Genomic DNA, 16,620 nt, shown 5'->3' on the forward strand with positions numbered 1-16,620 from the left:
ATGTAGAACCAAAGCAAAATGGAGTCATTTATGTCAGGGACAAAATGGAGATAGTCAACACAGGTGCAAAAGGAAACTTAACCTGACTTTGCAGGAATTTACAGCTCTTCTCAGAAATCAGTAGAGAACACAAGCCAGTCCCCAAATGCCAAGTCTGTTCATGCCATCTCTGGACTTCTTATTCCCCTTACTCTGCTACTCTGATCCAAATAAGAAAGAAGACTGCTAAGCAACCATCAGCAGAAAAAGCCAAATAAATTATGCATTTACTACATAAAAACCCTTTAGTCTGTAAGTAACTCAGAACTCATTGCTCCCACAGCTTTGAGTTTCCCAGCTTGCAGGTTAAAAGCCTTGCAATAAACTTATTTTTCTGCTTCGTTTTATTCAGTATGCAGAATTTAATTTTTGACACATACTGTTGTTGGGCAGCTGCGTCTGGGGAGGTTTATTCCTGTGCACTAGGTGAAACCTGGATAGAGGAGGGTTCTTGACTCTGAATGGAAAAGAATTCCCAAGCAGGTCGGTCGAGTGTAGGTAAGGAAGCAATTAATTAAAAGTGAGAGTAGCAGGGAATGGCAGCAGCCATGCAGGCAGCAGAGAGCAAGGAAGACCACAAGGAGGAAAGGGAAGCTTATTGAACTGCTCAGCATAGGGCAAATCCCTTGCCAACTCCTAAAAGCCAGAGTCACCTGGCATCCAGTGTCTCCTTGAATCTGCATTATGTGGAAACTAAGCCCCTACCATCCCAGGATTTTGGGGAGGCACAGAGCACTGGATGGAGTGGGACTATGTTCTGAGAACTTCCCAAAGGCAAAGAAAGAGATTTTCAGGCAGGCTACTAAAGAGAATGACCATACAGCTGCAGTCCTGTCTGGGTCACCTGACGGGAACCTGCAAGCCCAAGCCAGAGATCTCAGTAGCCCCTCCCTACTTGTCTAAAGTAGGACAGAGAAAGCAAAGACTTGTGCTTAAGTCTAGAAAACAGAATGAAATAGCAAAGTAACAAAGACGCTTACCGCTGGAAGAGCGCAGAGACAAAATGCAGTCAGCTGAACAGTGAGAAGGCTTTATGTAAGGGAAAAAGTACATACTCATACAGGAGTGCAGGCAACCTCGGGACAAGGCACTTCAAGGTTTGGGGTTTGGGGTTTTAGAAGGCCTTTTAGGTAGGGGTCACCATAAGGCATGATGTATAAAGGGGGTTCATAATTCTTTTAAAGGTTCTTGTCTTAAGAATAGGGTTATTTAGGTGACTATGTTGGTCCAGATCTCAGCATTCTTTATCCACATAGGTTCATTTACACTTCAGAGCTCTATCTCCTGTCCTGGTTAGAAAGTCACTTAATTGATTAAGGGGCTGGAAGAAGAGGAAGAACAGCATATAGATTAAGTTAAAGAATAGATTGAGCATTTTTCATAGGCTAAGTAGATTTTACAATGGCCTGACCCTCATCCCATCTCCCTGCCCTACCTCAATACCATGGGATAGTTAATATACAGGGAAAAAAAAGAATTTATTAATTTCCACTTCTTAGGGGTTTACAAAACTTTAACATATTAAAGTTTCTGAGAAGTCCTGCAGTAAACAAACTTTATGGACTTTGATTTATATGGTGTTTCCCAAACTTACTTGAACATGGAGTAATTTTTTGAAGGCATGCAAATTGATTTATTTATTTACTTACTTACTTATATTGCAAGGGACATCACCTGGGGAAATACTGCAACTGGTGCACAGGAGCATGGGGTTATTACCTTCATCATTCTGCACAGACCCTTAAGCTTTTGACAGTGGTGTTAGTATATAAGCTCATGGCAAACACAGATCACTTTTTTTTTTTTCATTTGAAGTTTCAAAGACCCAAAATGACACCAGGTCACATCCTCTGTGAAGCCTGCCCTAATCCTCTTCACCCAGGCCTGGGATAGGTACTGTCCCGCATGGACAGCTGTCTAGTTATCTATTGTTGCAAAACAAGCCATCACAAAATTTAGTGGTTGAAAAATTTTTATTATTATATCTTACGGTTCTAGCAGCCGAGCATCATTTTGTCGGGATATGCCATGTTTTTCCAGTCACAGAGCAACTGGGGCCAGAGTCATCTGAAGACTTGGCTGTGTGGAGGTCCCGCATGAATCACTTAGCTTGGCTGGAAGTGGCTGCTCGCTATCAGCTGAAAGCTCAGCTAGAGCTGTCAACCTGATCACGTACTTGTAGTTTCTCTACAATTAACTAGAGTTTACCATAGTATGGGGCTGCTATCTGAGAAGGAACTTCTCTAGAAGTAACATTCTGAGAAATCCTTCCAGAAGCTGCAAGGCTTTTTAGAGGAGGAAAAGTTTTCTTTCCACCCTTCTAGGTTCTGTGACTGGTCTAACAACTAAAATGACATCAAACAGATTAACAGGAGAAAATAAACTTATTACATACATACAAGAGCCCCACAGAGATGTGAGACTCAAAAAGCAGCCAGGCAGTTGAGGCTTATTATCTAACATCCTGAGCTAAGGAAAGGGATGGGGTCTGGGCGACTAAAGGGAGGAAGACCATTCACAGGAAGGTGAGAGGAGGAGATACTGAAAACAAAGCTTGCCCTGTTATGCAGATCTTTCTTAAGTAAACAGTTACCTCTGATAATAGCTTTCCTCTGATATTGTCTTCCCGGTACAAGCCTCTTTTCCAGTATGAATTTCCTTTATAATTGCAGTATTTCCTCACAAATGGGGAAATTTATATTTCTGTTAGGCAGTTAAGGGGGAAGTAAAGAGCTTTTCCTGAGTCTGCTGGGTCTTGATTGCCTTTAGCTCAAAGTAATCCTCATGCCAAAGTGGCATATTTGGGGAGACTTGTTCTGAACCCCTCCACTTTCTTAACCACCTAGGCTGAAATCCTTGAACGTCACTTCCACTATGTTGTGTTGGCCAAGCAAGTCACTAAAGCCAGCCTATATCCACGGGGAGAGTAATTAGCCTCCACTTCTTGCTGAAGCAATACCAAAAAGCCTATAACATTTCATCTTACAATTGTCAAAACACTTGTTACTCTGTATTACAATTGCTTGTTTACTTGAACGGCTGGCTTGTTGTGCCATCATCTCTTTGTGAGCATCACTCTTGGCTGCCTTAGTCATTGCTGTATCCTAATAGGAACCAATAAACGTTCGTTGAGTACATGAGTGAATGAATGAAGATGTTCATGAACGAAACAAAGAATATAAGATTACCTTTAAAAAGTTTATTGTGAAAGGGCTATTGGTTTGTGAGATCTTTTACATTTGAATTTATCAAAATGAAATACACTTCAGCATGTTTACATGCAGAAGGGAAAGTGCCGTTAGAGCAGTGGAAATGTAAAAAGGGAGAATAGATGGTGAGTAGAACCACGTCCCTTATGTGAACAAAATGACATGATCCATAAGGTGAAGGAATTGGTCTTAAGAAAGAAGAGAAAAATCCCCATTAAAGACCAAGGAGAGAGGAATGGCTGTGTGTGGTTGAGATAAGCTTGTGAGCAGAAAGGGAAGCACTGAAGATTATGGCTGATGCTGATCCCCTGAAACTATGTAAAATATGGAAAGTAAAACTACATTCTAGCCCTAAGTGCACTAATTTTTTTGGGTGACTTATTCATTCAATATTGATGCATCATGCCGACTACGTATGCATGCTGTAGCACTGTGCAAAAGGCTGGTGCTCCTACCAATACTGGAGTTCTCAAACATTTGAAGGACTCCTCAATCTTGTACTTAGAAATTTAAAACAAAAAAAAACAAGAAATCTCACTCTGGCTATTTAAATGTACATTACTTACAAACAAAATTAATCTGGGGTGAAAGTCCCATGCACCTCACTACTGCCTGCCATTCACCCTCCTATGACTCTTATATATCATCACAAAACCACAAAGAAATTTGCAGTTGAGAGTAACTGCAGAAAGAATATAGGGAGTGGGGTGAAGGAAGTTGTTGAATTCGATTAATAACAAATAACACTTCGAAAGTAAAATACATATACCAATCCATCTTCCTAGAACTCACAGTCAGGAAAAACTGTACATTCTCCAACAAACTTATATTTTTCTTTTTTTCTTTACTTGTTAATGAAATAATGTTTCTTTCTTTTTCCATCAACAATAATACCAACTTAGAACATGATTACAATAATTATCTCATCCTGAGTATCTAATACATATATTCTTCTTCTTTTTGTATTTTATTTCTGATATTTTAAAATATATTTTTATTGCTTGCTTGTTCAGATTAACTGTGGAAGTTATTTCAAAACTGCATTGGAAGTAGGCAGGATATAGATTCATTTTTTAAGAAATGCTGAACACAAATGGTTAATGAGCTGGCCACCAAGATAGCTGATTTGTCAGCCCTGAAGCAATGCTTGTCTTAACACAGCTCTACCAAGCTGAATAGATGAGAAATATGGATGACAACAGGACACTGAAATAGTTGCTGTAGGTCACGTAACAAGTTAATTCGGAGCTCTCAAGTATGGCAGAATGAAGAAATGCTTCCAAAAGTCTAGAAAGCACTTAAATCAAAATGAGCTGCCCCATGAATCATACCATATCTTATACAAATGTTGGTATGATCCTTTAGAATACATAAGATATTCTCCAATTGAACGGATAGAGCAGATTGCTTGAGGCTAAGGCCACAGAGTGACTCTGAACATGGAGATACAAGTTTACAGAAGTCATGTATCTACTTATTTCACAACCATTTATTTTTTAACTACTATGAATTAGGCACTATGCTGGTAACTCAGAATACATCAAGAGGGAAAAGGACATGATCTTGACCTCATGGAGCTTAGAAACTAAAACAGCCAGATACTTGGTAGAAGAAATGGTACATGTAGTAGACTAAATGGTGGCCCCAAATATATGTCTAGGTCCTAATACCTGGAATCTGTGAATATGACCTTATATGGCAAAAGACATGATTAAATTAAAGATCTTGAGAGACAGAACTTATCCTGAAGTACCCGAGTCAACCTAAGTGCAATCATATGTATCCTTATAAGACAGAAAAACTTTATTTGGTTTATATAACATATAGTATATATTTACATAATGTATGAAATATTGGGCAATATGACAAACCAGGACCAAATAAATTATATTCACATATGTTAATGGCTGTGAACAATCTATAAACAAAAAATATTTTTAAACAGATTAAATAAATCCAATTTAGTGCTGTGTAAAGAGACATACTTCAAACAAAATAATTCATGAATATTTGAAAAATAAAAGGATCTCCATAATTTAAAGTATATAACTAGACCTAGACAGACACATACTAATAAGCAAGACTTTATCAACTCAGATCTAAACAGAACAAGTCTATCAAAAAATATTAGTAATATAGAAAGTACAGAACCAAATATTAGAAGATATACTTTCTAGTGTACAATGAATATATATAGAAATTGACTATAGGTCCACAAACACAAACCTTTTTAAATTAAAAAATAGTGATAATAATAGTACCAATCTCTGAATACAATACAATATATATAAATATAAATAAATATATATATATACACACAAAAATATAACTAGAAAATAATAATAAAACTTAAAATACCAAAAACAGAAAGGTTTTTCAGCCTTGACTATGTAAATTAATAAATAATATGTATTAAACCACCCTTGGGACAAAGGGGAGATAACAAAAAAAAATTTTCTAGAATCCCTAAAAAACAGTAATGAAAGCAAAACATATAATCTGTGGGTTAAGAATAAAAAATGCTACAAGGAAAATTCCTAGCATTGAATAAAAATTTTCAAGTAGAAGAGCTAAGTGTATAATACAAAAACCTAGGTATAGAACAGCAAACTATAACAGAAAATATCAGAAAGAATTAATTAATAATATAAAAGAAACTAATGATACAAAACAAGTCAATGAAGTATTTAAAGAAAAAAATCAACAAAGTGTAGAAAACACCAGCTAAATTTTTCTCAAGCTACAGTGAAGAATACACAAAAGAAGAAATAGTAAAAGACATACCTTGACACATATTTTAAAATCATAAATGAAATCCCACTGTAGACAGAACTTATAAAAAGATTCCATTTAAAAATTTCCACTAAAGAAATTATGAATGCTTTGAAAAACTCACCTACAAAAAAGCACCAGGCCTGAATGGTTGCACAGGGGAATTCTGTGAAATTTTAGAAGCAGTTAATCCCAAAGGTATTTAAATTGTACCAGAGAATAGAAAAAAAAGGGGAACTCTCCAAATTCTTTTTAAAAAGTGAATATAATACTGCTATCAACACCAAAGATGGCACTAGACAAATCTTATGAACAGATACCAGAAAAATCTGAAATAAAATACTAGCACAGAGAATCCAAAATTATAATTTAAAAAATAATGCAGCATAACCAAGTAGGAATCATTTCAGAATGCAAAAAGATTTAACATTAGGGAGTTCATTAATATAACTGACAATATTAATAGAATGATAGAGAATTGAATGAATGTTGCCGATGAAACTTTGCCAAATTAGTGTTCTATGGGAGCAAGTCCTAGAATTTAGAAGGAAAGCTCCTACAGAGGTTGCTGATATTTTAGAAATTAAAAATTGCATTCACCCTCACCTAAAAATCTTCTAGACACAATGGAAGTCACAAACATCAACACCTACCAGGAAAAATAAGCAAATATGTCCTAACAGGCAGCTGAATCTCAGTATCGTACTGCCTCTTGAGATAGAACTTAATCCATCTAAGATTTATTCAAGGCAGACTTCTAAGATCAGAGAGGTAAAATCTCATGAACTTTAGCATGTCTTAAACCCTTTTGGGGGTAGTGTCTGTGGAGGTCAGGCATCATGGAAAGAGCACAGACATGAACATCAGAAACCTGGTTTCCATGTCTGCCTCCGCAATACTGATGAGCTGTGTGATCTTCAGCTGGTCACTTCCTTTCTCTGGGCTTCGGCCTCTTCACTTGTGAGGAAATCTCTTAGATCTCTTCTAGCTTTTTAAGTTCTATATTTCCAAATTCTATATTTAAAGGGAACTAAGAAACATTGTAAGAAAAGCAAAACACAAGATGAGAGGAAAAGAGAGAGGGAAATTAGATTTTAAAAAAATGAAAGGCCTCCAAGTTATTTAGTCTGGAATATCAAGGAAAAAGATAACTGTCCCTGATAGCATTTTTCGATTTCCAAAATTACCTTAACAAAGGAAATGCCCTTTCTGAAGCCTGTAGGACCAGGGAAGAGCTGAATTCTAATATGATGATTTTCGTCTATAGACTTCAGTGTTACAATCTGGGCACAGCTACTCCCCAGTGCTTCTTAAACTTTGCATCTACAGTACTCCTAACTATTGAGAAGAAGGAAAGCCCACCCTTAGGAAACCAAGTGCACAAGGCCAAGACACTGACAACAAAATCAAAATGACTTCAACATCCCCCGATTCATCATAAACATTGAAATACTGTTTAAATTCCATTCCATCTATTTCGGTGTTTATCTCAATTATAAGTCATATGTGTAATTGCCAAGTCTAGAAAATGCTCTCTGTTTATCTTGTGGCTTCTACATTCCCAAAACACCCCCTGGAACACCTCCCAGTGTACCCCAGTGTGGGAACTGACAACCAGTTAAGAAATAAGACCAGGCCACTCACAGGCTGGGAAGAACCTTGCGGAGAGCTAGACGATAAAAAGGCGAACTCAGAGGCAAAAATATAACTGGGTCCTCTCCTACGCAGAGTTTGAGAGTTCTCAGCTTCTCCTTCATCATGCCTGAGACTGCGATGATGACCAGGAAAACCTCCCAAGCTTGTGTTCACACAGTTTGTCCTCAGGAGCAAATCCAGTGAGAGGGCGTTAGTGTCCCACTGGAATTCGAAGGGAATAACAGCCCAAAGAATGCAAATTGCAAACTCTGTGGCCTTGCCTGCCATCTTGTGCTCTGTCTCCCTCTTTAAAAGTATTTAATCCAACTAGGAAAACTTTCTGCTGGAATTCTGGTGGGCTCTTAATAAACTACTTTGAGTCCTTTTGACTGATTGCATTTTAACAATGACCAAAGGAAGATAAGCCTCCTTCCAGCCTCCCTTCCTCAGGATGGTCATGCCCAGCTAACCTTGCACAACCTTTCATTGTCTCTGGGTTCCAGTTTCTTGGCTGTAAATTGAAAAGTTTGGGAAAATTATCTCTAAGATCTCTTCCCTGAATGGTCGCATTCGTGCCACAGAGATTCTACTCAGGCCCTACCCACACCCCTCTCCCAGCATGCACACAGCACACCTCCTTCAGGTAACAGAGGTGGGCACATGGCCTAGGGTAGGCCAGTCATAGCATCCCAACCCCTGATCTCAGTGGACAGTCTAAGGAGAGGACACCTAGCCAATTTCAACAATCCTTCCCCAGAATTTTTCAAGTAGAAGCTGAGAGAAAGAGATGCTCTGTTTCCTCGCTGGTTCTTAAGTTGTTAGAGTGCAGCCCTGGAAGTTGCCAGTAGTCGTGAGTGACTGATGCTACAAGGAGAAGGTCATTTGATAATAGAAGAAAACTAAGCCAAGGAGCAGCAAGGAGAAACAGGCAGAGATACAACTGGTGGTTTTCAAGACCCAAGCTTTATATATTGATATAAATGATTTCTGGAGGGCTTTTTCCCATTCTACAAGCTATCCATACTGTTGAAAAAGGCAATCTCATGCACAGTTTTTCGACCCACAATTCAGCCACTTAAGAATGGGCCGTGAGCCTGGAACACTTCCTTAAGAAGAGATAGAGTCCCATATTCTGTGTTGGACTTAATCTCCTTAACCGGAAATAACTCTCCCTGTTTCATACTTAGTGTGTACTCCTTTGTCCTGCTTAAGCACATATGTTATATGACAGCTGGCTAACCCCAGTACTATATTTGTCCCCCATGGGGAGGGGTGGGGTCCTTCTACTGCAACATGAGAGGTGTGCACACAGACCAGCTGCCCTGTGTGGGCTGCTAGGAGGAACCTGTTAGCCTTTGGGGACTGGTGCCCATCTTGCTCTGTCTCGTCTCTATTGAGTGAAGCATTGTTCTGTCCAGTGCTTGATTTTGGGGTTTTCCTTGGTGACTCCAATACCAAGATGCAGTGAGTAGAAAGCCTTGGACTTCTGCTCCTGATAACAGGCAATAGATGTCCTTTGCCTGATGCATACACCTTCCACTGAATCCCATTTTGCCTTTAAATAGGTTAAACTGGGTTTCTGACTCTTACAACCCAAAGAATCCTGATGGACACACTTGTTCTTCCTCAGTGATTTCACTGTTTCTAGAACTCTGGGGAACTGAAAGTGGGTTCTCTTCTACTCTTCATTGGAAGGGTTATCACTATGTACCACCTAGGTATGGAAGTACAGGTTAATAAAAATTAGATCAATAATCATAACTACTCTCAGTTGTTGAGAGCCTACTATGCATCAGGCTTTATGCTAAGCACTCTCATGCATTAGCACATTTAAATTCCCATAAATCTATCAAGTAGGTAATATTATAACTTAATATTTTACAGATGAGGAAACTGAGGCTTTGGGAGGTTCCACCATAACTTACTCAAACTCACACAACTCATAAATAGTAGTTACAACACCAAACTTTCTCATTTCAGTGCCTTGGTGTTTAGCAACTCCTTTACACTGTGCTCAAGGTGCCTGTGTAAAGTAGACAAAATACTTCCATCATTCTACTGGGAATTTTTAAACTGGAAATATGAAGAAGCTTGAATAATTTTCTGTAGATATCATAGGAACCCCCAGCAAAGGAAATTCAGTGAGTTGGGATGGTACTTTAATCACTTTCTCTTTAATTTCTAAGTCCCTCCCAAAAGCAGTCTCCTACTTTCCCAGAGATGTTCCCAAATGTTTGCAGGTTGATACCAATTCAGGTAGAATAGAAAAAAAGAAAAGTCAAAGGGCCATATTGTTTGTGGACCACATTCTGTCTTTATTTGTAGGAGCTATTTAAATTAAATATTAAAATCCTGTGATATCATTATTTTATTCAAAGTCAACTTTTTCTGCCATCTACTTTTAGAAAGATGAATCTCAAGAGAATGTGAAACATCTGGTCAAGTGTTTTTTTTCGAGGAAGTATTGGGCATAATCAGAGTGGTTTTAAGTCAGAAAGAAAGCACTGCATGAGGTAAGTGTCCTGAAATGATTTCAATGATTTACCTTGCTTTAAGTCGTACATCTTAACACCAAGTTAAAGTAACACAATGAGATAAAATGGAAGCATCTCTATGTATTCAGGGTGTACATGCCTGTGTTTGTATATAATATATATTATGCTATTATATCACTTTATGTTATTTGCCAATAACTCAACAATAACTTTATGCCAGCTGAGGGGACAATAAAAGGCAGGCCTCAGTATATTTTATGCTGCATTAGTGCATTGCTTCAGCAAGCTAATGATCCTGACTTTCCAACCTAACTCCTTTATTAGTGAATCAGAATTTATAGGCAGCCTCCTTCTCCTAGAGCCCTGAGCAACTCCTGTGGTGCTGTAGCTTCACAGCTAAATGAGTCTTTATGGTATCGGACTTTCCAAATTTGGAAAGGAATCCACTTAACCTCCTCATTGTTAACAACAGCTTTCTCCTTTCTGAGAAATGAACTAGTTAGTTAGCACCTTCTCTTCCTCCTTCTTTCCTAACACTTACTGCAGCTCCAGTTAATTGTCTAAACTCTGTTTTCCTCATTAGACTGCAAACCACAAGTAAGTAGGAATGAAGTCAAGCTTAGTCACAGTCTAGAACAGTGCCTGGTACAGAGTAAATGCTTAATAAACATTTGATGCAATTTTGACCATTATATGATAAAAAAAAATGCCATGCTGGATCACATTAGTAGCCCATTCAGAGATACAGCTGTGATCTATCATATCAACTACCCTTTTTGTAGTGCCTATCATGTACTAGCTGCCATGCAGTGGGAAACAAAGGTAAGACTGTCTCTTCCCACAAGTTGCTTCTAAGTTTAGGAGGAGTAATGGGTCAGTAGCTGTAATTCAAGATGGATAACATAAGTTCCATGAAAGAAGTACAAAAACAATACTACAGGAATGCAAAAGAGGTTGGTGTATCTTATTGTTGAAATCTGGAAAGGAGAAAGTGGCATTTAGATGGAACTGGAATTGCTAGAATGTGAAGATAGGAAGAAAGAAACAAACAAACCAGAGGGGAAGCAGGAACAAAGTCACAGAGACCAGAATGTACAGAATCATTTAGGGAAGGTCCAGTTTGCAGAGCGCTTGTGTAGTATGCGGGGAGCAGTAATAATCATGTGGGCCTTATGTTGGAGCTATACGTGAAGGCCTTGCATGTCAGGGCAAAGAGTGAGGCAGTGCACAGAGCATCCTGTATGACAATGGCCTGTAGGCCACCACAGTCATCCTAAAGTTTTACTATACCTAGATAGCACTGATGTCCTGTACATCACTCCTTTTCAGTAACAAAAATTTTTATTAAAGCCAGACACCTCTACTTCCTGTACCACCCCCAGCAGTATGTCGATTGCCTTTCTTTTCTGTTTTCAGACTTATGGTTCTCAAATACTAGATGCCTCACGTAAATTGTGGAATGATTCCCTGTTTTTTTCTTGAATTTCTATGCTGGTGGTTTACCTGGAGATGAGGGAAGTGGCTCTCTGTGGGTCAGGCACAGAGCTCTGAACCTTATTGAATTTGCATTCATTTAATTCTCACACCAAGCCTATCACTCAGCTACTATAATCATTCCCATTTTGGATATTTGAAAAGTAAGGTGGGGCAGCTGGTAAGAATCAGAGTTGGATTCAAGGCTAGGAGTGTCTGATTCAGAAGCTGAACTCAACCATAATACTGTGTTGATTCTCTTGAAGAGCACATTCCTAATAGCAGAGTTCCTATCTATTCGTGGTGCTTTGTCGCTGGTTTTCAGTGTCCCTACAGTTACCTCCACACCTGAATGAGATTTATTTGACTATATAAAGAGAGAAAATCTAACTGCAAATAAACTGGTTTATTCTTCCTATACACAAAGTACACTACACTGGCCTGGCTCTTCACCTATAAAATATTATTTTTAAGTTCAAGAAAATTGTCAAATGTGAAATTGTTGCCTTTATTTTCCCTGAACCAAATAATAACAACAGAATAACAGAATTTTGTTTGGTTCTGATTTTTAATTTTTCAGACTATACCAGAAACCACAGAGGCAAAAAATATTCTCAGAGTATATTAGACCACTGTGCTAGGTAACAGAGTTCTGAAAAATAGTGAAAACAGAGCCCTCGTAAATAAATATATATTGATTTGGCTGATTTATTTATTCTTTATGTTCAAGAAACACAAAGGCTATCTATAAAATATTATAACCAACTTGAACTGAAATTATAGAGAAATCCAACCCTGAAATAAAGTTTTACTTTTGGAAACCATGTGTCTTATTAAGATAATGCTCTCAGCTATAGAAGCAGATGCTACTCAGTTTGAATCATTATACAAAATCCAAATATTTATTACTTTAAACACAGTAGATTTGTCACAAGATAGATTTGTAAACCAAGAATTCTAAAGGCCAAGGGGCGTTCTTGGGCTGGTGACAAAATATATATGGGCATCAGCGTAGCTTTATATCCTGGGTTCATGGGATGGTTGGTCATGAAGGCATGGACATTCACCAAGAGAAAAAAGAATAGTGAATGTTCTGAAAGAATTCTCCAGAAAAGGTAGGAATTTACTATTATACAAGCGTCCAGAGTCAAGGCACCCTTCGGAATAATAAAGGATTGATAAAATTTTGCCGGGTTTTGCATGCTACAAGAGGGGTGAGAAACAAGGTACTCCAAGGCTCTGACATGGGTTTGGCACTGAAGGTTAAAATTCTATCTGAAGGGGAATAAGCTTTGCACCTTTGCCTGGTAATTGAAATCACTAAGTTCGGTATGAAGTTGACCATAGGAAATGTCTCTCTAGAGACTATTATTGAATAAAACAGATGTTTGCTGGAACATGCTTACTTACCTTTCACTTTGGCAACACATGGCTTGAGCCCTGTATTCAAACTGAAATTGGTCCTAATCCTTCCCACATTGCTGAGCTTCATCTCATGCTTTTCTATACCTCTTGTTTTCTTTGTGGATTATTTTATGGTTATTCACAGCCTTTTTCAGTTGAATGCTTAGCTCATTAATTTTCCATCTTTCTTATTTCTGAATATATGTTTTTAAATCTATAAAGTCTCCATCTGTATTCCCTTTTAGCTGCATTCTCATTTCGGCTGTGTTCTCATTTCCAGTCCATGCTAAATATTACATAACTTCCATTAAGCTTCCTTCTTTAACCCATTAAGTATTCAGAATTCTGTTCCTCAGTTTCCAATTGTATTTTGGGGAAGAGGGAAAGTTGCTACTTTGGCCATTTAAAAAAATTGATTTCTGATTTATTACCATTGTAGTTTTAAAATGTGGTTAGTGAAATATTCTTCAGAATTTGTTGAGACTCCCTTTGTTGCCTAAAATGTGGTCAGTTTTTAAAAAGCTGCTTCATATTTGCTTAAGAAGAATGTGAATTTTCTATATGTTAGATGTAGAGTTCTCTATGTATCTGTCAAATAAAACTTGTTAATTCAATGAATATAAAATCATTGTTGTTATATAAGCCATGTAATATTTTCCAATACTTCAGTCTAACATTGTTTTTAACTTAAAAAATGGTTATTATTTATTTTTAATACCTAGATTGATCAACATGTTTTAATGACTTCTTGCCTGGTCACTGATTCTTTTTTGCTTAGCTTTTTATTTTGTAATAATTTCAAATTCACAGGGAAGTTGTGAGTACAAAGAACTCACATAGCCCTTTCACCTAGATCCCACAATAGTTACCAGGTAACCACTTTTACTTTATGCATGTATTTTTCTGAACCATTTTAATTCCCAACACTAATGCCCCTTTACCTCTAAATACTTCGGTATGCATATCCTTAGAATGAGAGAATTCTCTTCTAAAGCCAGTATAGTTAACAAAATCAGGATATTAACATTAGTGCAATACTGTTTCTAACCTACAGTTTGTATTCCAACTTCCCTTATTTTCCCAATAATGTCCTTTATTGCAAAAAAATAAAATTTAAAATTTCTTTTCTGGTTCAGAATCATGTGTTGCATCAAGTCAGAAGTTCCTCAGGTTTCTTTGTCTTTTATAGCTATGATATTAAGAATACAGTTCAGTTATTTTGCAGAATATGCCTCTGTAAGGCTTCTTATGTTTCCTTATGATTATATTCAGGTTATGTATTTTTGGCAATAATACCACAGAAGTAATGTGTCCTTTTCAATGCATGATGTGAAGGGGGCACATGATTTTTTTCTTTTCCAATACTGGTGATATTAACTTTGATTATATGGTTAATGTGGCATACCCCAGTGTTCTCCACTGTAAAGTTACTATTTTCTCCCTTGCAGTTATTAAATATTTTGTATAGAAATATTTGGGGGCTATGTTAATAATCCATTCCTTAAAAGCAACAAGAGAAATGAGTTTGTAATTTGTAGGAGAATCCCCATAAGGCTAGCCCTAGATTTCTCAGCAGAAACCTTATAGGCCAGGAGAGAGTGGGATGATATATCCAATGTACTGAAAGGAAAAAAATAAACTGCCAACCAAGAAAATTCTGTCCAGGAGAGATGTCCAGAAAGGAATGAGAGATAAAGAATTTTCTGGACAAAAGCTGAGGAAGTTCATCTCCATGACACTTTTCTTAAAAGAAATATTGAAGGGAGTTATTGAAGTTGAAATGAAGGAGTGTTAATTAATAACAAGAAATATATGAAAACAGCATATTGGTAAGGGTAAGCATACAATGTCAAACTCAGAATACTCTAATACCATAATATGGTGGTGTGTTAGCCACTTAACTCTGGTTAAGAAGGAAGAAGTAAAATTGTCTGTTTGCAGATGATGTGATCTAATTTATAGAAAATACTACAGTCCACATAAAACTCTTAGAACCAATGAATAAATTCAATAAAGTTGCAGGATAAAAAACCAACATACAAAAATCAATATATACTAATAATAAAATACCTGAAAATAAAATAAACCATTTACAATAGCATCAAAAATAATAAAATACTTCAGAATAAATTAAACCAAGAAGGTGAAAGATCTGCACACTGGAAAGTATGACTTTGTGAAAGAAACTGAAGATGACACAAATAAAAAAATATAAATCCCATAACCACAGATCAAAAGAATTAATATATTAAAATGTCCATACTATCCAAATCCATCTATAGATTTAATGCAATCCACATAAGAATTCTAATGGAATTTTTCAGAGGAATGGAAAACACAATCCTAGAATTCATAGGAAACCACAAAAGAACCTGAGTAGTCAAAGCAATACCAAGAAATAAGAATGAAGCTAGAGGCATCACACTTCCTGGTTTCAAACTATATTACAAAGTTATTATGATCAAAACAGTAGAGTACTGGCATTAAAAAAAGATACATAGACTGATGGAACAGAATCAAGAGCCCAGATGTAAACCCACACATTTATGTTTAATTTTTTTTTTAACAAGAGAGCCAATAATAGTCAATGGGAAAGGATAGTCTCTTCAATAAAATGTTAGGAAAACTGGACATCCACATGGCAAAGAATAAAACTGAAGCCCTATCTTATACCATTTAAACAAGTTAACTCATAGAGATATCTGCAATCCTGTGTTCATTGCAGCATTATTCACAATAGCCAAGACATGGGAGCAACCAAAGTCTCCACTGACAATGGATGAGATGACTGGGTAAAGAAAATGTGGAATGTATATATATAATTAATTGAATATTATTCAGCCATAGAAAGAAGGAAATTCTGCCAATTATAACAGCATGGATGGACCTTGAGGGCATTATGCTAAGTGAAATAAGACACAGAAAGACAAATAATATATGCTTTCAATTATAAGTAGAATCTAAAAAAGCCAAAATCATAGAAACAAAGAGGCTGAGGCAGCCGGGGTTGAAGAAGGGGAAGAATAGCAGATGTTGATCAAAGGGTTCAAACTTCCAGTTATAAGTGAATAAGTTCTGGGAATCTAAGGTATAGTATGGTGACTATAGTGAACAATACTATATTATATACATTAAAGTTGTTAAGAGAGTAGATTTTAAATGTTCTTACACAAAATAGTAGTAATTATGTGGGGTGATGGAGATGTTAACTAACCTTATTGTGATAATCATTTTGTAATATATAAATGTATCAAATCATCATGTTGTACACCTTAAACTTACACAATGGTATATGTTAATTATATCTCATTAAATCTGGGACAGGCAGGGGAGGAATACCCTCTTCTGTCAGTATAATGAATGGCTCCCTTTACTAGAGCTTTTTTTAAAATGTTAGGGGAAGATTGATGGGGGGAGCAATTTGAAAGTATTGAGTAAAAATTGTATGTCTATTACCTATGATTGGAAATATTTTCCAGAAAAAGAAACCCATTTGCACAAAGAGATGTAATAAAAAATATTTACTGCAGCACTCTGTAACAGAAAGAGTTTGAAATCACCTGGGTGTTCACCAATAGGAAATGAAAACCAAA

The 16,620-nt window shown here is 36.9% G+C and overlaps 1 protein-coding gene across 2 annotated transcripts in view; it reads right to left on the minus strand.

Moving 5' to 3' along the window:
* LOC118971520 (uncharacterized) overlaps positions 1-16,620 on the minus strand; it is a 304,795-nt gene that overhangs the window by 78,432 nt on the left and 209,743 nt on the right. The window lies entirely within an intron of this gene.

The sequence above is a fragment of the Manis javanica genome, chromosome 7 (genome assembly GCF_040802235.1).
Source record: "Manis javanica isolate MJ-LG chromosome 7, MJ_LKY, whole genome shotgun sequence".
Classification (NCBI taxonomy): Eukaryota; Metazoa; Chordata; class Mammalia; order Pholidota; family Manidae; genus Manis; species Manis javanica.